Genomic DNA, 22,930 nt, shown 5'->3' on the forward strand with positions numbered 1-22,930 from the left:
CATTATTTCTTCAACCAATCTATTGAAATGGGGATTCATAATGGATTCTTCTACATCTACTGAATGTATTGAAAAGTTGTCCACATTGTCATTGTGTGTAGCATTGTTGTTTGTAGTATCTGCGTTTTCCACATTTGGAATGTTTCTATAAACATCCATGTCAGGCAATGTAGTGTGCTCAGGATTGAAAAATAAATCATTGTCATACTCATAAGAACTCATGTTTGCGGACTCTTGAGCTTCTTTAGCTTTTCTCCTAGATTTTTGAAGATGGGTTTCAACCATGAACTAGGTATTGACCAAGATGTGAGAGACTAGATGAAAATGGAAAGAGTATGGAAGACCAAGAGTTGTATGGAGTGTAAATGAATCTGAGGTGTACTTGCAATGTCCAAAGTGTAAGACCAAGTATGTATGTAGTAGAGTAGGTGTGACTTCCAAAGAGAGGATAGTTTCTCTTGATGAGGTAAGTTGACCTTGACTCTAAGTAAGACCAAATGAGACCCAAAGGTAAGAAACCTTGATGAGGGACCACTTAGCAAAGTGTAGTTGTATGTAGTGTGTTGACAAATTATGATGAGGACAAGCAAGTGACCTTTTGACCCAAGTTTAGACAAGTATGAATGTAAAATGAGATGTGAAGCGATGATGGGCTGTGTGAGACCCAAAGACAGGTTGAATGCTAGATGAGAACCTGGAGAAACAACCTAGGAAGCTCAAGAATTCCGAAACTGATTGCTCTTGTTTGATGGACTATAAAATTTTTCCAATTTGTGAAGTTGTTGGTTGTGACCAAATCTGAATGTTTGACTATTTTTCGTGACAAGAGGACACAATGTTGATGAGGACTCAATGTTTGCAAGTGTTTAGACTCAAAATGACTCCAAGAAAGTGTGTTGTTTGATGTAAAATTGTCTTGCATACACTTGAAGACACAAAAGACACAATGTTTTGTTGTTTGGTTTTTGAATGTTTAAAATAAGTCAAGCACAATTCTTATGGCTGGCCAAGACAATAGTTGTTGATCCCACATGGGGTTTGACCCCCAAGGCTACGCTATTCAGAGCGGATACTTAGACGCTTGACCTCACTTGCTCCACCCTCGGCACTCACTTCTCAGGTCAGCCAAGCATCAATCCCCATGAAAACTCCTTGTGGCAAACTTTGTATCTCTACTAAGAACCGTATGTGTGTGGGCCGCTACCAGAGGTCCGACCTCCTGCCCCAACAACTAGAAGGATTTGGGCTTCTAAAACAAAAAGGTGCTAGTAAGGGCATCCACTCGTGTGGCCATACATGCGGCACTTTCAGCTCTGTAAATATAGAAGGCTCCCATTCGGTAGGGGTTACACCCTACAAATGATCAAATAAATTTGATCAAACGGGTTTATGGGGAGACATAGTGTCGGTATGAACTAATCAGCACACGTTATTTATAGTTTTCATGATGAATACAGTTGTTTATAGTGGTTCAGAAGAGGTGGGTTTTCCTCGCTACCACTTGGGTCATTCTCTTCTCACTAGTAGTCCTAATGACCACACGGGAAGACAGGCCCTCTAAAGATTAAACAAAAAGAGCCTATTGCTCAAGACACAAAAGACAATGATTCAATTTTAGTGCACCAATTGAAGTGTTTGCTAGTCTATGAAAACAAGGCACACAATAAAAATCCAAAAACCCTTGCCAAGGACCTACAACAAATATTTATTAGTAGTTTGGATTGTTTCAAATGATCACCCCTTCCTGCAAACACACAAGTTAGGTAAATTTTAGATCCAAAAGACTTTGTGAAATAGGGGCCTTCAACAATGCATTTTGTTGACCAATTAAAAGACCTAATTCATCATAAAAAAAGGCCACCTGTAAAATTTTAAGAGATTTCCAGAAATGTAAGAAAATCCAAAAAATTTGCTAATTTGCTCCAAAAATTAATTTTTTATGAAAAATCATAAAAATTTCATATAAAATTCAAAATCGATCCAAAAAATCTGAAATTTTTACTAGAGAGTTTTTATGGTCTTACAAACCTGCACAAAAACTTTTATACAACAAATCCAAGTAGTTTGTGAGATATGAGTAAAATAATGCAAAACCCTAATTTGCAAAGATCTAATTTTTGAAGAATTATTTTGCATAAAATTTAAAATCACAAAGAACAGATCTTGTGTATAATTTTGAGAGATTTCCAAAAATGTAAGAAAATCTAAAAAATTTGCTAATTTTCTCTCAAAATTAATTTTTTATGAAAAATCATAAAAAAATCATATAAAATGCAAAATCGATCCAAAAAATTTGAAATTTTTATTCAATCTTTTTGATACTTTTCCTGACTTGTAAAAAAAATTTTATTTCAAAATTCAAAGCCGTTTGTGAGATCTGATCAAAATAAAGAAAAACCCTAATTTTTAAAGATCCAAATTTTAGGGAAATATTTTGCATCAAAATTAAATTCACAAAGAACAGATCCTGTGTATAATTATGAGAGATTTCCAAAAATGTAAGAAAATCCAAAAAATTCTCTCATTTGCTCTCAAAATTAATTTTTTATGAAAAATTATAAAAAATTCCTAGAAAATGAAAATGCACTCCAAAAATTCTGAATTTTGTATTGAGAGCTCTTGATACTTTCTTCAACTTGAAAAAAAAATTTGGTGCGAAATTTCCTAGCTGTTTGTGAGATATGATCGAATCTCTCCAAGATCTTGATTTTGTGTCCAAAACCCTAGCCGCACAAGGTTATTCTCCAAATTGTTTTACAAAATAGCAATATAGGGTTAGAAAAATCTACAAAAAACACAAATCTAAGAAAAATCCATGTCCTACCGGGCATGCCAAAATGTGTATGGTGAAAATGGATAACAAAAATAACAATATTGAATGGCTAAATAAATTTAACCACAAAACCCTAGCCTAACAATCAACAAAGATCCACCATAACATATGAAGATTACCTAAGACAATGCAAATCAAATGAAATCACAAAGATTATACCATCACATGTCCAATAGGGTTTTGATCTCCATTCTTCCTATCTCCATTGATCTTGCTTGATATATATTTGCTCTCAGATTTTATGTGCACAAGAGCTCAACAAAGAACGGAATGTGGTTGCAAGTAGGATCGTAATGTAGTCAAGTCCTCCAAATTGTCGATTAGGGTTTGATAATGAAGAAGGCATCTCCTTAAATAGAAGACACAATATGAAATGGAGGGATAAGATTGAGAGGTGTAAAAAAGGAGGTCGGCTAGGATTAGAGGGTAGGTAAAGGAAATAATAAAATAATGAAAGGGGTAGGTATTGTATGAATTAAGAGATGAATGACATGTGTCATGGGTAGAAAAAGCTAATGAATTAATTAAATAAATAAAGATTTAATAAATTAATAGAAGAAGTGGGATAATTAAATAAATAAAAATATTTATTTAATTTAGGAAAAGGATAATTTAAATAAATAAATGTATTTATTTAAATGAGAAATAAGGCTAGAAGAGGATAAATGAATTAATTAAATAAATAAAGATTTATTTAATTAATAGAAGAATTAGGTTTAGATAATTAAATAAATAAAATATTTATTTAATTAGACTGGACAATTTTGGGTGTCGACAGTCGTCATCCACACGGATATCATCTTCATGAACATTAACTCCTACATCATCATGATCTAGTTCCTCTTCTTCAACATCTTCGTCAGGCACATCATCAACTAACTGTTGATCCTGATCATCATCTACATCATCTTTTAGTTCTTCGGTATCTTCTTCTTCCACCACGTTATACTTTTACCGACCTTCCTCTTGGATCATGTCTAACAAAAAATGACCAACCCGGTTTACTTGGAACCTCTGAGTAAAATACCTACTCACATTGGCTTAAAAGAACATAGGGCTCATTTCTAGCTCGCTCAATCGACCTTGTATTAACCATGGTAAATCCATTATCATGTTCAATAATAGTTCTCTTGAGATAATTTTCATTCAATCGTATCTTGTACCATTGGATGACGAACATAACTAATTTGAAAGACTTAAAATCACACTCTAGTATATCATCCAAAATCCCATAGTATCGATTTCTAAGACTTTTGGATGTATATCGCTTCTAGATGAAACATTCAGTTATCCCAGAATCATTATTTTTCTTCATATCATCCAACTTTTAGATTCAAAATTTGCGATCATTGCACCACATAGCCTTGTGGTGTTTCACCTGCAATATGTCAAACATGTAAAAATTATTGCATCGTCAGTTGATAAACATATTTATTCTTGGTCAAATGTATGCAAAGAAAAAAACTTAACATATATATACATCAATTTAATTGAAAATAATTAAATAATATGGACAATTAATATATTTATACGTACATGTTTATCTCTTAAACCATATGCTAAATCAATTTCCCTTGGTGTAACATTGGAATAGCCATTACAATGAGCTTCTTTAACCAATCAAACCACACCTTCCCATGTTAATGTGCGACTAGATTATTGACATCGTTCAATCCATGTTGTCATCCAATCAGGATTATTTGTGACGTACAAATGTAGTGCATCCCACTCTTGACCAACTATATAAAAAAAATTTGAAATTTACAAATGACATATAATTAGTTAATTACCACAGTATACGACCTTAATTTATAATTGATGTACCTAAAAACCTAACATCCTACTACCAATGATCTTATTATCTTTTGTAAGAAACCTATGAACTATATGTATCCAAGACCCATTATTCACACATTTCAAATTTCATGAAGGAGCTGGAGCAAAAAAAGAAAAGGTTGCAAGAAATGGATGATTCATTTGAAGAAGAATTTGTGGGAGAAGATGAAGCAGAATCACAACAGAGAATAGTCTCTCGGATGATGATTCATGAATATGAAGAACTCCCTAACAGAGACCTACAAGTAGCCAGTCATCAGAATAGGTGACAAAGGTGGAGTAGCAATTTTGTGTTATACAACAGAATAAACTATTTTGATATTGCTATATCGACATAGCTCCACCAAAACAAATTCTAAGGGTGCCTATCAGAATGATTAACAAAGGCAGAATAGAAATTCAACATAATACCGATGGAATGAACTACCCAAAAATCACTATATCATCATAGTTGTGTTGAACAGGAGAAGTATATGTCTATCAGAGTAACTGTCAAAGGCGGAACAACAAATCTCTATAACCTTGATAGACCAAACTATTTCAATATATGAATATCGAAATACGTCATACCAATATGAATTCCATTGGGACCACATACAGAATTGAGACAAGTCTAAAAGGTTAGCTAGACAATGCAACTTATCCTAATAAAGGAAAATAACAGAGAACTCATCGGGAAATCATTATACATGCTTATCGGTATAACGGTTGAAGACAAAATAACAAGTTAACAGTATTCTGACAATGGAAGTTATTCTGATGACAAGTAAATAAATTAATGTTGGCGAAGTTAGTCTCATCATGGATTCACAATTGAAAAAGAGAAATCGGAATAACCAATGGTGGTAAAGGGCAACTAAAGGTAGAGTCTTTATCGGTATAGCTAATGAGATCAGAATCATGAATTGTTTGTGCTCCAACTATGCAACTTATTCTGATAGGGCATGGATATAACAATATCAGAATAGCTATTCCAATCCCAGGCTTGTAACTAGAAACTCAACATCAGGATAACTTATGGTGATCAATGAAGTTAAAGATGAGGCTTTCATTGGAGTAACTAAAGAAGTCAGGATTGCAATTATGAGAGATGTTGATAGTTAAAGTAATACCAATAGGCATTGTCCAAAAGGTCTTCAACACAGTTAAACCGAAGATAGGGATAAAATGAGTAATGACTTATGGACACAACCTTTGTCGAAGTGACATGAGGGAAACATTTATAATATACATCAGAACGTTACCATATTTATTTGCAATGAAAATCATGTCAAAGTGGTGCCAGATTTAGAGGTATTGACAAAATTGATAGAACACGTCAACAAAATCAACTCAAATTTTGAAAAGACTTCTGTATTGATTAGCAGGTCGAGACATTTATTATGCATGAATGAAATTCTCTACAAATATATTTAGGTTAGTTTCATATCAGAACACATTATTCTATAGACACTAAAGGCAAAACTAGAGTGAGCCAAAAAGGGTGACAAGAACAAGTAAGTCTTTGGAATAGTCCTTCTGCAATTTCCTCAAAAGATCAGTTGAATTGTTTATACAATGGAGAGTTATAGCAGGTATAGAAAGAGACAGACCAATAAGACAAAGGGTAAAAATAAATAAATAGAGGATACCAGTATAGAAATAGAGAAGACTATAACATAAGAAAGATAATTGAGTCAAGAGTTGCTTGATCAATTACCTGGGTCAACCCCTAAACCTAAGAAGTCCGCACAATGGAAACTAGAGGATAATTACAACAAGGTGGGGATGTCTACACCATCATTAGGGGCTATGAGATGTTCATGTTCCATTATCATAGGCAAGACAATCCTAAACCAATTTTCAACCCATGGAGGTTAAACTTAGGAAAACTCATTGTTCCTAATGTTTATGTCAATGTAGACATACCAAGGAGTTATTGGCACAATATTATGACCCCAAGAAGAGGAAAATTGTCAACAAATAGGACAAGCCCTATTTCTATGTGTTAAGAGAAGCAATCTCTGAGGTGTTCACTTTGATTGGGATCTATGATCATCCCATTGTTCTTGAAGATTTGGTAAAGGAATACTATAGACTAGATACTACCTACACATAATGGAGGCTACCCCTTCACATGCTCAATCTTGATGCACCACTGGAGGCAGAGGAAGGACTTGGATTCCACATAAACCTATTTAAAACCCATCTCAGGTATACATACTATTTAGTTGGCCAGGTCCTTGGTCTCAATACTCCATATTTCATGATGATAGAGTCCATGGTAATTGCAACAGATATCCAATGCCTCTATTCAAGAGAATTTTTTTTTGCCACATTTTTTGCTAGGCAGATTGATTTGAGCCTTCTTGCTATTAAGAAGGATCCATATAAAATTTATCTTCCACACTACTCTTTGCTAATACACATGATATTCTTCTATGGCCATGAACTTGGTATCTGGCCCGAGGAGATGAGGATTAAGCAGTTTGATGATGATAATCAACCTTTTCCAGTCTAATTATGGACTTCAATCTAGGATTGTAGATTTGTCAAGTCTAGCTATATTCATTTTGAAGAATATTTTGTGAAAGGTTTATACAAATTTTATGATCACCCATGCAAATCTGCACTCACATATGAGGTCAAAAGGTTACTAAGGCCTGCAAACTTTGGAGGACCTGAGATAGTCAAACATAATTGGGGTGACTGGTATTTTTTATCATAAGTGACAATGATCAGGGTTTATGTCTTTGAAGAATCCCCATTTATGTTACCTAAGATAGTGCCCAATAGGATAAGCCTATTTGGAAATTATTAGACAAATGGGAATTTCCAATCACACACACTTGAGCTCACATGACAAACAAGCTTTTATGCTAGGGACTGTATGCATTGGTGAATTTACTATCACTGGGAAGGAAGGACATGAGCTCACACTAACCAAATTAGCCCATTACAACATGAATCTAGGTGCACCAAGAAAAGGGTTTGACCCTGAAGGATACATTAATGTTGCAAGGAGAAATCAAAAGCCTGGTAAGTATGTGCATATCCCATTTGTGAGGGATGATTTGTTAAGGAACCTGGATGAGAAGGAGGCCAAAATGACCATTGACAATCACAACAGAGAGATGAAACAAAAGATGAGAGATGCATAGAGGATTGATGTGTCATCGTCTAGCAATGAAAAATCATCAAGTGATGATGAAATCTCTTTTGAGAAACTCTCTAAAATTATGATTGAAGAGCACGTGTCTCTTATTAGGGATCCAAAGGAAGAGGTTCCAATTGAAGAGGATCCAAGGTAGCTAGCCTGTAAAGATTTTGTGATGGATGATGACTTTGTGAAGTCTTCAGAATTCAAATCTTTTTTATATAAGATAAAGAGTAAAGCAGTTAGGGAAAGTGCAGGAGAGGTGAATGCCTCCAATGAAAATCAGTTATTGGTCACCTTGAAAGGTGAAGTTGAGAAAGAAATGAGTTAGATGACCCCTGAGAGAGGGAGGAAGCTAGTTGAGGATGCAGGAGTTTTGATATTTCTCGGATGGGATTTAAATTCAGCTTTGGTATTTGATAGTTTCCTCCATGATATAGATGCCAAACATAAATTGTCTCTTGAAGGAGTTACCCAAGTATATATGGGTTCCATGTATAATCCTGATGAACATTCCATGCTAATTTGGTCTCTCTACCCTCCACACAAGAAACCAATGATTATTGATACTCAAAAACATTTTGGGCTTATCATGACATTAAAGGTAGGAGAGACAAATCCAATTGTCACTGCTGATTTGGGTGTTAATGTTGATAAGTTCAATAAAGCTCGAATTCAATTGTTATTGAAAGAGGAGTTTGGTAGGCTATAGAATATCAGATTGAGTAAAGATTGATCATTTAAAAGAATTACTAAAGAATAAAGAGCCACAAAAATTGTTAACACAAGGTGAAAGCTCACAGTTATAGACTAAAGCTACCGAACTTAAGGAAGAAATTCTCCAGCTCCAGGCCCAGTTGAAAAGTGTCAAGACTGAGACACTATTTGCATTTGTTCATAAAAGGTTTACCAACTGTAGGGTATGGATGGATAAATATTGGGAAATGTACTCAAAGAACCAATTGGTCATTGAGGAGCATGAAAGGTTAGAGAAAAGACTTCGAGAAAAGCTTGAGGATCTCCAAGGGAAAGACAAGGTGGACCTTGATGCTATTAAAAATTGTGAAGAATTGATCAAAATACATAAAGAATACCTAGAGGTGCTGAGGTCTGAAAGTGCTAATTTAATAGGAGATGGATCAAATGCTATCCCACCCCTTCTTAATGAAGATGAAGAACTAAAGGAGAAAATGGACTGGGTTCAAGATTGACAGATAGTATGTAGGAATGCAATGAAAGTAGCTAAAATAGGGAACACAAACACAACGGTGGATTGCATGGAGGACATGGTGACAATGGAGGTTGAAGCAAGAGATATAATCCATGATTGTGACACCCATTACAATAAAGAGTGCTTGGAGCATTTGACCAAAGCATACTTGTGCTTGACTAGATAATGATTAGTTTCCTTTAAGTTAATCTCTTAGTTTATTTCCAGAAGACACTTTTTAAAGGGTATGACCTTGTGACATGTTATAAATATTTGATGTAATCATTTGCAAGACAGAAGTTAGGAGTGACAAGTTAGACATTATCAGTAATTTTCATACACATGTTCAAGAAAAGACTCTTATTTTGAAATTAATATAGAAGCCAGTTCTCTTATATGCTAATTGTGTTGTGGATGCTTTTACTTTCAAATCAGCTCTCTATTATAATTATCTATGGTTGATGATGGTTATCCTAAATCCTTGTGTGAAGATTTTATGTTATAATTGCAAGTTAGAAGAATATAGAGTGCATCTGAGACAAAAGGCGGCTATTTGCATTCTATTCTTATGGGTCTCTCTGTGAGAGTTAAATTCAATCAGACTAACTATAATAAAAGATATCAAATTATAACATTGAGGGTTGGGTAATAGATGAAGATAAATTCAATCAGACTGTCTGTTGATTTGAGAACCAACACCTTGGAGGAGTATAAAAAACATCTCTCAGTGGCTAAGTCAATGTTAGGAGAAGATTAAATTGTTTTATAAGTTTGATTAAGATCAATAGTTTAATTATTTGTCAAAAGACAATCCGAAGAGACACCTTTGTTGGGTCTTCTTCTTATATATATTCATTCGAATTGTAATATTTGATCATCAGTAATTTTTAAGATTTTAATACTTTTCAGCAATGAAAGACTTGTTTTCTGGAGTAATACAATACGAGTACTTTTCTATTTGTGTATGGAAGATTCTTTCATTTGGACTAGTTCTTTGTTGTTTCTTTTCAAGCAATTGAAGGCAATGTAATGTATTCTAATTAATCTCCATGACCATCTTATAATTACCTCTCACTTTTCTTAATCTACCTTTTTCCATCAAGTACTCCCCTTCAAATTTGTTAGTGGAGTTGGGATCCCAAATGCAATCTACATGGATCTTTGTTGCAAACTTAGGAAGATATTCAATAATGTACACCATGGTCTGATATACCATATATCCCTCCACCATAGAACCCTTAGGATGCACTCTTTGTCTAACCAAAGCCTTCAAAACTTTCAAGTGCCTCTCAACCATCCACATTGACCTTGTGTGTACAGGTCCACACAATTCAATCTCCACAACCTTGTGTATGAGGTAGTGTTCTTGTGCATTGAAAAATGCCGGTAGACACTTTTGCATTTCACACATTAGATGAGGAATTTTTCTCTTCCAATAATTTATATCTTCTTTATGGTTTTCTTTAGATGACAACTATCTACAAGTGATTCAAAGTGCGAATATATTAACGAGATTTAACAAAAATATAGAATATATTACATAACAAGTAAAATAAATGACAAATATGATATCTATACAATGAATTGAACAAATATTGCTACTTACCTCATGTATTTTCCAAGGTTATATACAAATTGCTTGACATTGTTGTCAAATTTTTCTGGGAGAGATAGAGGTAGAACGTGCTGCAACAATTATAAAATGATCTTTTCATTATATTTCCAAAACTAGTAAACATAATACACTGAAAAGTACATGCAACATACAAATATATATATAATATACCAAAATAATTACCTCAATGATCTTTTCTATAGTTGTATTGTAATGGACACATTGTTGATAATACATTGTGGATGATGCTTTTGGAGGCCGAGTTTTTCCCTCATGAGGGTTTTCCCAGGGTATATCTTGTGTCACATTTTCATGGGTATTTTGTCTATCTTTGCATGTGGATTCTATGTGTTGATTTGATTAAGATCTATAATGGGTTATGTGGAAATTGTCATATAGTTGGCTGCAAGTTTCCTTTCAAGTGGTATTAGAGCTATATGGTTTTTATAGTGCTATAACCCTAGGTTGAATCCATGAATGCATGAAAGAATGAGAAGATAAGACAAGCTATGAGGGTTTGTTGGAGATTATGGGTTGCAGATTTGTGGGCATTTGTTGCAAATCTGGTGTTATAAAATTTATTTCAAATTGGGTTTCCATGGATTTGCATTTTGGGGGTGAAGTTTTAGATTTGGCCCCGTTGGACAAAATGAACCCCATGGTTGTGATTAGGGAGGTTGGGAGATGAATTTTGATATATAACTCAACCCGGTTTGATGACAGTGATCTGAGTTTGAATTTTTCTTTAGCTCGATGGCCATACAAATTGAGTCGTCGTCAGAAAAAAATATAAAATATTCCCTGCAGACTCATAAAACCCATTGGTGCCTTTTTCAGAAAATTGTTTGAAAAAATTTAAAAAAAGAAAAATTGAAAAAGGCAATGGAAAAAAAAAAAAATTGGTGGCGGGGGGAGTTCGCAAACCCCTGATCACCATGGTACATAGAGGTACTGATAGTTCTGTGTAGCAAGGCTGGTTGCCTATGTACAATAGGTACCAATAGTCCTACTCATGCAGGGCTATCGACCCCTTTTCGGTGGCCTACACTGCTCCAAGGGGAAACCCCGGCCGGTGGCCCCTATGGGGTGCAGGATGAGCCCCCCCACGGGGTGTTAAACATTTTTCTAACAAACGATTAAAAAAATATATTAAAAAAATTCCGCTATTTAAAATTAAAATTAAATTTTGTTTTTGAAGTATTTTAAATGAAAACTTTGAAATCGTTGTCATTAATTATATTATATACCATGTATAATATTATATGTCAAGATATGTGGTGGGTGGGCCCCACCTGGTATGGAAATTGAAAATGATTTTTTGTTGGCATATTGAGGAAAAATGAATTTTTTTATTTTTGGCATATTGGTGAAAAACTTTGGAGTCCATTTGCTTGCATATATCCTAATTGGTTGTTTTCCTTCGACAGAACATAACTTGGGCATATGTTGTCAGTTTTTCAACTTCTTATAGTCATTGGAAAGGTGATTCAGTATACTTCATCGTGATATGATTTGTTTTTCCATATTTTTTTGTTTGTGCTTTCAAATGTCAGCTATAAGTTAGAGTTACCTTTATGGCTTTGAGAGGTCATAACTTGAGCATACAAAGTTGGATTTTGGACTTCAAATAATCAACATAAATCTACTGGAGAGAACTACAATTTGTTTCAGATTTGGAGTAGGTTTGAGATTATTTTTTTGTTGATATTTTGATTTGAGTTGTTTATTGGTTCTCTTGACTATGGTGACACTATGAGTTAATGACATGTTACATATTGGAGATTTGGATTTGATGTCATTGTATACTCAGTGTTATATCTCATATTGTTCTTATGATGACATGGATATCAGTTTGGTTTGAGTATGTATGTTGCATTGTTGGGTCTACAAGTTGTGCAACATTGTAGGCGGTCTATACTTACATGATTGCATTTATGGCTTGGATATGGATTGTTTATGCCCATAGATCTTTCATTGTTTATGCATATTCAAATTTGGTGGCTTGGCTTAGTGATTGGTTCACTAATTTGTTATCATGTTGAGGAGGAGAGATTTGTTACCAGGTACAATTATGATGGGGACCCTACATGGTTGACTATGTTATGCTAATAGGTTTCATTGAGTTAGATGCTTGTTTTGTGGATGTGATCATGATTGCATGGTTGCTCCTTGTGTTTAGGGGCTTTGGAATGACATGGTTGGATTTGTAGGTACTTTGATTGATGATTATTTGATTTGGATTTTTGATTGGTTATGGTAGTTTATCTTCTTGTTTGAGGATCATGTTTACTTTGACTTTTGGGAGCTCATGATGTTGGCTTTGAGTTCTTCGATTGTTAGATGGATTTGGTTGATTCTCATGTTAGAGGATGGTTTTATCATATTGTCATGGGTAGATTGTATACACTTTCAGTGGGAGCTTTTGACAGTGTGATGTAGCGGTGTAGGATTTGATCCTGATTGTTTGTTAGTGGTTTTGTATCTTCTTGAAATGGAGTTCATGGTTTACTTGATATTGTTGAAATATTAGTTGTATGTGTGTAGACCTGGATGATCTGGTGGTTATCACAATGCTATGGAGAGCTTGATATCATGGTTTAGTGGGAGCTTGTAGTAGTGATGTGTATTCACCATTGGATGATGGACGATCTTCTTAGTGTGCAGATGTTTGGAGGATGCCTTAGATCTCGTTGCTACAGAAGGGTCTTTCATATTTGTGGGTACACTTTTAGGAGATAGTGATCTTCATAATATTTGAGGATGTTGACATCTTGAGGGCTCAAGGAGTCCTTGGTTAAGGTGTGGTTTATGCTTTCATTTGACATGTTATACTTGTTTGATAGGATGGTTGATATTATGTCATGATACACTCTTGATGGATAACTTAGAGTTTTGGCATGATATGTTCATATGGAGCATGTTATCTCTTTGGAGGAGATGGTTAGATCATGTTGTCATGTTTATGTTCTTGATTTTGCGGTTGGAGCTTTGACATTGATCTTGGTAGTTCTCTTTGTATTGGGTACATGATCATTTTCTTGATTTCTTCATGGTGATGCTATGTTGCTTTTTGAGTTTGTCATGGATTTATTGGTTACAAGTACTCATGGATACTTAGAGACATAGGCGATGCTGGTATTCTCTTGTGATTAGAGACATGTTTTGGAATGGTTGATGGTTTTAGCAGAAAGACCAAGGAGCATTCACCTGGTATAGACTTGAGAGGAGATTGTTCTTAGTGTGAGTCATGATGACTTTGATAGCTTGATGAGCACTCTCATTCCCCACTCTTGGTCTACTTGGCGGTTTACTACTTAAGAGGTATTGCCCATTGTTCCTTTCAGGTGCATTATGTTTATGCTTATCTTTCATAGATATGCATCTTGAGCTATGGATAGATGGTTAGTTCTAGATGATTTAGTTTGAGAGATGTATGGCATTGGTTATCTCCTTGTCCATTTGATTTATTATTATGATGGTTGTGGTCATTGATATCAGTTTGGGAGATGGTTTATTGGGAGTATTCCCTAGTCTTGGGAATGGATATTTAGCTTGATCTTCTTGGCTTACATCCATGTTGATTACATGATGTATATGTTTGTTTGGTCCAAGGGATTGAATGATGTTTGGGTGTTGATTTCTATTCTCTTTTGGGTTTTTATGGAAGATATCATACTTGACACAATTAGCATTTAGAGCTATGTGTAGAAGGATATAATATAGGATTTGATTTGCAATGTTTTTCTCTTTGTTTCAGTTATCTTCCTGGATGTTCGTATTCACATTATATTGGCTGGAGATTGTTTATGTTGGTGTAAGTAATTATTCATCATGGATGTTATTACACTTTACTTAAGTTTACTTAGGTACATGCATTTAATAGTAGTTTGGGTATGAGACACTTGGGTGTTTGTGCCACATTGGGATAGTGTGTGTAGGAGACTTTCCACTTTTTATAGTGTTGATCTTATCTTATTGTTACATTCCACATCATGTGGAATATTATATTATTTCTCCTACCTACCCACACCTATTTCCTACCTATCCTTGTTTCTTAGTGAGCCATATGTCATGTTTGTGTGCTCACATATCCATAAGCCTTTCCTATATAAGAAGGCACATCTACATTATTTGTATGGGCAATCAATCTATATCTTGTAATGATCCAGTTGATCATATTTTGCATCTTGATAGAATACAGTTTATTCCTATCATCTATTTTGTCTCTCTTATTTGTGCTTTCCATTTCCTCTTGATCTTGGCAAAATCTCACATGGTATCAGAGATGGTCCATGTCTCACATGGTATCAGAGCCATTAGAGTGTCATTGGTTTACCAATTGAGAGAAATTTCATGCTATTTGGGGTTGTATATTTTGGACCTTTCTATTGTAGGTTATTATTGAAGCTTGATGGGTCAAATCTGAGGTCACCATTGGATTGAGGAGGTCCAAGAAAGTCAGTTTTTCCTTTTGTTTCATCCAAATCGGACTTTAGAGGCCAAATCTAGAGACATTTGAAGTTTGAAGCCGCGACAGAAATTTTCCAGAAATTATAATTTTGCAGGCAAATTTCAAATAGTGATATCTCACTCATTCGGACTCGTATTTTCGAGAATTTTTTTTTGTTTTGGGGTAGAATTTTGTGATTTTTACAATGGTGCAAGATATTTTGGATTTTTAGATACAGTTTTTTTGGAAATCATGAGATCCCGATTTTAACAACATTCGAGGCTTCGTTTGGGCTCATATGGACTCCTTTTCAGGTGCCATTTTGTTTTGAAAGTGCATATTTTTCATCTACTTTCATAATCTACCATTTGTTTGTAGGGATTTTAAGTAGAAATTGTACTTTCAGTATTTAGCCATTTTTGGCATATTTGGTACTTGCATTTTGTTTGTATCTCAGTTTAGATCACTAGCAGTATTTGTTGAAGTCTCTTAGATCTCATTTTGAGAAGTTGTAAATTGAAATCAGAAGTCCACTTTGCCTTGTTTTGCAAGTGGCCCATTGTATATGCACTAAGTATAAAGTGCCAACATGATCTTTTTATGGGGGGTCAGTTGTTCATTTATATCTCTTGGTGAAATTCCATTCAGAGGCATCTTCATCTGCAGTATTCTACAGGGATTCTTTGTTGGTGGCATCATTTTCATGTTTCCACATTTGAATAGTTTATCATGATGTATGCTCTTGCTTGAGCAATGTTGTACTCGCACTATCATAAAGTGCCATACCTCTTTGTATCTTGTCATTGTTGACTATTTGATGTAATCCTCTTGTACACGTAGATTAGGAATATCTTGTGAGACTTGGTGCATGGCTCTAGTTGAGTCTTAGATTATATACATTTGTGCATGGCTCCCATGAGACTTGGATTGTACTAGTATTTCTGCTATTTCTGAGTATCCAGATGATGCTCATAGCAGGTTGTCTCCATGCCTGATCTTTATTTTGTTGCAGCGAGTGATTCATCATCATCAACTTGGTACCTGGTTTTGTCACACTTTGACATTATTGGTGCAGCATTGACTCTCTTTCTTCCTTATGGGGAGGTATTTTGGTCATCATCATTGGACCATCTTTGTAGGAGATTTGACATTGAGGGGGGGTTTCATGGTCTCTTCTTCTCTCTTATGGAGGGGACATAGTTTTGTTCTTCTCATTCATCATTGAGAGCATTGTGTGCTTTCATCATCACTCTTTTGGGGGAGGGTTTTTTCCCATTGGGTTTTTCTCTCTTTCTCCATTTATGGGAGATTGTATTTGCATTTATAAATGGGTACCTAACATAGCCTCGTAGCCGGGACCCATCTTGCATTTATTAGTTGCATTGTAGACTTTAGTGCATTCCCCTAAGTTGCACTTAAGGGGGGTGTTGGTGCAAATAATTATTCATCATGGATATTATTACACTTTACTTAAGTTTATTTAGGTACATGCATTTAATAGTAGTTTGGGTATGAGACACTTGGGTGTTTGTGTAAGAGACTTTCCACTTTTTATAGTGTTGATCTTATCTTGTTGTTACACTCCAAATTCAGTGGGTGATCCACCTCATGTGGAATATTATATTATTTCTCCTACCTACCCACACCTATTTCCTACCTACCCTTGTTTCTTATTGAGCCATATGTCATGTTTGTGTGCTCACATATCCATAAGCCTTGCCTATATAAGAAGGCTCATCTACATTGTTTGTATGGGCAATCAATCTATATCTTGTAATGATCCAGTTGATCATATTTTGCATCTTGATAGAATACAGTTTATTCCTATCATCTATTTTGTCTCTCTTATTTGTGCTTTCCATTGCCTCTTGATCTTGGCAAAATCTCACAGTTTGGAGCTATGTGTTCACTAGTTTTGTGTTCATGTGTTTTCATGTGGGAGATGGCATAGAGGTTCCTTTATCTCTTTCTTTTGTCTGTGTGGAGAACATGGGAGAATGTTAGAGACATGTTTTGAGAGTGGTACTTGTAAGTTATTGGTTTACATGATGTTCATATTGATGTGGATGTTCTTGATACTACATGGTTACACTTCTATGATATGTTGTTAGTGGATTCATTTCTGATATTGATATTACCTATGTAGTGGGAGTTCCTTTATGTACATATATGGTAGGTGATGCCCTCCTAAATGGCACAAGGTTAGTCTATGATCAAAGAACACAAAACACACAAAACATTAGTGTTAGTCAATCAAAAACTAATCTAAAAAGGCATACCAAAAGAGAGACTACAAGCATGCAAGCATATTTAACTATCAAAGCAAACATGATGTGGCATCTCCAAATACCTCCTAACATACTCTTAGTTCCTTCTCCCTTGTTCCTCTCCTCTCCAAGTTCCAAAATAGTGTAGCTCTCAGCAGCTTTTTGCACTATGGATGCTTATGGAGGATTGAGATTTGTAACATAGCTCCAAATATGAAATGAAAAGCTAATACTATGCTAAAATGATGTATTTTAACCAAAATGATAAGATGTTAGATTGCTTATGCTAAAATGCTCTCTAAAATGTCTATAGCTTAGATGCATACAAGTTTTTTAGGATCTGGTATTATGAAGGAATGGGCTCTATTTATAGGAAAAATGGAGCAATGGATGGCCAGGATTGAAGAGTTTAATCAAGGGTCAAGCTTGAAAGTTGGGGATCCATGTGCACAATTGACACCAATGAAATGGTGACAAATGTCAACATAGGGTTGGGTTGAAAGAAGAGGTTGGAGGCATTAAAGGCCTGAGAAGACCTCATGGTTATCTAAAGGCTAAGGGTCAAAGCCTAAATTAAGATTATCCACTGGATTAAGAGTTAATCCAAGGATAAACCTTTGTGCAAATGATTAAGAGATAATCATGGTCAAAGCATTAAAGGCTTGATGAGACCCTTGGGTTGGGTAGAGGTTGAGTCAAAACAAATGTTTTAACCATGTGGAAGGGTTTGGGTTAACCATTAATGGTTTTTGGAGACTTTGGGGATTAAGTGGTTGAAAGTTGGAAGCCTTCAATGGTAATCAAAGACTTTGAGGAATTAAGTGGTTGAAGGTTTGAAAGCCTTTAATGGTTATCAAAGACTTTTAGACTTTGAGAAGTGACTCCATTTTGCTTAGGAATGTGACAATAATTAGGGGATGGATTAGGCTAATTAGGAAGGGGTTAGAAGAATCTAGAAGGGGATTAGATTTTTGCAAGTGGATTTGGTGGGTGACGGAAAATAGGATTTTATTAAAAATAAAAATTCATTTATTTCAATAAATGTGTGCAAGTTGCTTTTGTAGGAAAATGAAAGTGGGGTGGGGATAATGATTTAAATAAATATTTTATTTAATTTATTTAAAAGAGGAAAAGGGAGATTTTAATTAAATAAATAGATTTTATTTATTTAATTGATTTGAAATTTGATGTAATGAATTAATTAAAATAAATTGAATAATTTATTTAATTAATAGAAGAATGTTTGGGGATGAATTAATTAAATATTAATTTAATTAATTGGTGGCTAGTGGATTTTTAACCAAATAAATACGAAATATTCATTTAATTAAAATGGACAGATTTATGTGACTACAGTAGGTATTGCACTTGGGGCTTATGGTTGCATGTCACAGGTTGCATATGTTGATGAGATGTTATTCACTTGGTTTGTATGCCTTGGAGGCATGTATATTTTATGTCTTAGCAATTGTTGTGGGTATTATTTCAGCTATGTAACCAACTACCTTTGCATTGGATACCTTTGGATTAGTGTTTGTATTTGGATATTAGTTGGTGTAGGACTTATCATTTATTGTGACAGATTGTGTGGCTTTCTCTTTGGATGGCCTTTTTCATGTCCAGTGGTAGTGGCATGATGAAGGGTGGGAGCATTCATGTATGAGATGGTGGTCACTTTGTTCTTGTTGCAAGTATCTTGATGGAGTACATGGAGCACTTGGATTCCATGATGGTATATGTGCATGGAGAGATCCATCTCTTATTCATGTGTCAGATTACTTCTTGGCCCTTATGCAATATATACAAGTGGGAGAATGTTGGGAAAATGGTGTTGTAGACCTTGAATAAAAATGCTTCATTGTATTATTTTATTATTTTGTGAGGTGGACATAGAATTATATTGTAATATCATATTGTATTGTTGAATTTAGGAGCACCTAGATGGATGCACAACATGTAGAGATTCCCTTTGAATATTCTTGTAACCACTTGATGAGTTATATTGACACATTGGTATTATTATATTGTAACTATTTAATATTGGGGAATGTAATTGTGACGAAGTACCCAATATTAAATGTGGGTCATGGGTAGGTAGGAAAAATATTTTATTTTATTGTCACATGGTTTTGATGTAATACCACTTAGTGGTTTTGTGGGAGCTTGTGTTTATAAAAGAAACCACAGGGGTAGTTGTTTGGGTTAGTCAGTTAGCTAGGATAGCATTTGTGAAGGAAGAACCATGGCATGGGATGTGTTGAATCATGCCTGGTCACATAGAGTGCTTGGTTATGGCTGGGTTTTCAAAGGCTTTCCATAGTTGTATTGTAATGGATGCATTGTTGATAATACATGGTGGATGATGCTTTTGGAGGCTGTGTCTTTTCCTCATGAGGGTTTTCCCAAGGTATATCTTGTGTCACATTTTCATGGGTATGTTGTCTATTCTTTGCATGTGGATTCTATGTGTTGATTTGATTAAGATTTATAATGGGTTATGTGGAAATTGTCATAAAGTTGGCTGCAAGTTTCCTTTCAATTCTTCGTGGTTTTTATGTAGTCTCTTCTTTCCCATTGAAAAGATGTTTTTTAGTAGTTCAATACTTATGATTTTTGTGGAGGAAGTTCCTATACTCATCAAACACCTTCTTTCCTAAACTTGTTGAACGACGAGATTTCATCTTTGGACCACAAACTAGACATGCATATTTTCTCTTTGTTTGAAGACCTACAAGATCATATATAATTGGATTGAATATGTCAATTTTTATAATTATATATAATGAATATATTATTTTAAAAATATGCATGATATCTACTTCATAAAATTAAATATTGTTAAGGTGCAGTCAAACGTTATAACATACCACAAAAATGTGTTAGCCTTGGCGCATCATGAATTGTCCATACAAGCATTGCATGGAATTGAAATTGTCTTTGTCCTATTGGTCTAGAGATGCCATACATAGTGATACCATTCCATAACATTAGTAAATCATTGATAAGAGGCTCGATATATACATTCATATCTTTAACTTGGTACTTACCTAGTTGAATGAACATAAACATTACATAATTATTATAACCATTTTACTGCAATATATATAAATTAATGTACATGACAATTAAATGAAAAAAATATGTCATTATGCAACAAATAAGACAAATGAGATGCTACTAAGTTAAAGAAAATCGAGGGAAACAAATACCTAAACCAATCATGGCCAACATTATGTGCTCCCTTATTATTGACATCCATGGAGGAATGATATTGTTGATAACAAAAAACATACCACACTGAGTTACCAGATCTCAACTCTCCAAACTGATTGGCATTGTCCGCTACCAATGAAAACCTGAGATTATGAGGTTCTTCTTTAAAGTGTGGCCATTTTTCCTCCATGTCCCTAAATATAGAGCCATCCACAGACATTCGAAGAATGCCATCTCCACTTCTATTCCGTGCATGGCAATCCATAAATTACGCTAAGCTTTCACACCTAAATAATCGTTGCATATGTGGAATAATGAGAATATAATTAAGAACCTTGCGAGACACCTTTTTGTTAGTTGATCTATTCGATATCTACTAATATGACATTTCGGGCATTCTATTGCAAATTCATGTTGTTTATGATATATAATATGATCTTTGGGACATGCATCTATTGCTTGATACTCTATTGCAGTATCTTTCATAATGGCAGATAAAACTTGATATGAGCGAGGTAAAATATTTGATGGTGCTAACAAAAATGCACCTATCAATCTACAACAAAAAACAATTTGTTAATATAAAGAATATTAATGGTACATATTTCATCCTTTATTTACTAGTGATGAACTAACAACAAAAATAGAAGAAAAAAGATGACATATATAACATACCTTAACATTCATGAGATTGCTATGTTGGATAAATCATTCATAACCTTCAAGTTAACCAACAACAATATAGTAGAGAGAAGAGTTGTTTGGGAGCCTTTATAAAAGGGCTTGTATGCCTTCTCAAGTACAAGTAAATTATGAACATCATCAAAGTCATCTTGATCATCATGATCAACTAGGCCACTAAATGTGTCATGGATCAATGTATTTGTACCATCATCTTCAATTGTGTTTTTTGGCGCATGATCATCTTCTTCCATAGGATCATTAACTTCATCTTTGATAGTCACAACTCCATGTTCCTCCACTTGCAAAACCACATTCTCCAGGTTGTGATAATCCATATCATGTGCCCTAGGGCACCCCACCTTTATAATAATGATTAACACAAATAAACCATGATCATTATCATGTGATTATATATATATATATATATATATATATATATATAAAATGTTAAAACGATATAAACATTTACAAATTCAATCAATATAAAGACATATAATGAACAACTTACCAATGGACGATAATCATGCCCCCATTCAATGTGACCATGTTGCCTACAATGTTTCTCAACTATTGTGATTAAAATTCTTCTAGTCTTTAAGCCCTTGCAATTATTGCAAATACAATAAAATTTCCCATCATCCTTTCTTTTCAAACTAGCCCACAATCTAGCAATTGTCTCTTTATTTTGTTTTGGAATAATATTATCTGACATGATTTTTCTTTACCAAGCTTGAATATTTAGATCTTCAAAAAATATCAAACTCACACTCCAATAATTTTTAATTATAGACATGTAACAAAATATAATAATTCTGATATTTTGCACCAAAAAAATTTGGCCTATAACAAATTGTCATAGGTATAAAAAATTCGCAAGTATAGCAAAAAAAATTATCCTGGAACCCCGACGAATGCTAACCATGTACCCGTTGGCCCACAAATTAAGGTGGTGCTAACCATACACCCGTTGGCCCACAAATTTAAGTGTATGTTGAAATAGTGACAAAAATCAAGGAGCATCACAATTTCGACGAACATCGGGCAAAAACTTTATAAAAAAAATGAAAATTTCACATTAAATACAGAGGTACCTGACGATACAATTAATTATTGGACTTTCATTGGAAAGTTTCATTGGATTTTGCAGTCAAATGAGTTAGTGTCAATGTTTTATGAACCATTTTCTTAATTATAAAGGGGTCATCATTGTCTATGTCATGATTTGATAGTTACTACTCATGATCCCCCTATGTGTCTTCTCCAATGGTTTCTTCTTCTAATTCCTTTTCACCATTAGTTTCACTTTCACATCTCCTAAACAATATTCTCTCTCAGGATCAGTTTCAAGAACAAAAATATTATCATTTTTAGAAGTTTTGTGCTTGCTTGCAATCCCTTTTCCCAAGAGGTGATGAGAACTCCTCTTTGGCTTCTACTACTAATGAGGCTTTCATTTCTTTTGCCTCTTCTTTGATATTTTTGTCTATACCTAGGTGTCTCAAGTTTTTCTTTAAATTTTTGCTTGCCTATCTCCTTTCTATGTGTTTTCCAGTAGTCCTCTATAGATTTATACTTCTTCAATTCCTTACTAGATACATTTTTTAGTCTTCTCTCTAGTCCTCTATTTTTAATGTTTCTTTGCCACTAAAGAGGAAGAGGTAGAATCTTTGATTTTTTATTTTTTTT

Source organism: Cryptomeria japonica, chromosome 11, assembly GCF_030272615.1.
Source record: "Cryptomeria japonica chromosome 11, Sugi_1.0, whole genome shotgun sequence".
NCBI classification, from domain to species: Eukaryota; Viridiplantae; Streptophyta; class Pinopsida; order Cupressales; family Cupressaceae; genus Cryptomeria; species Cryptomeria japonica.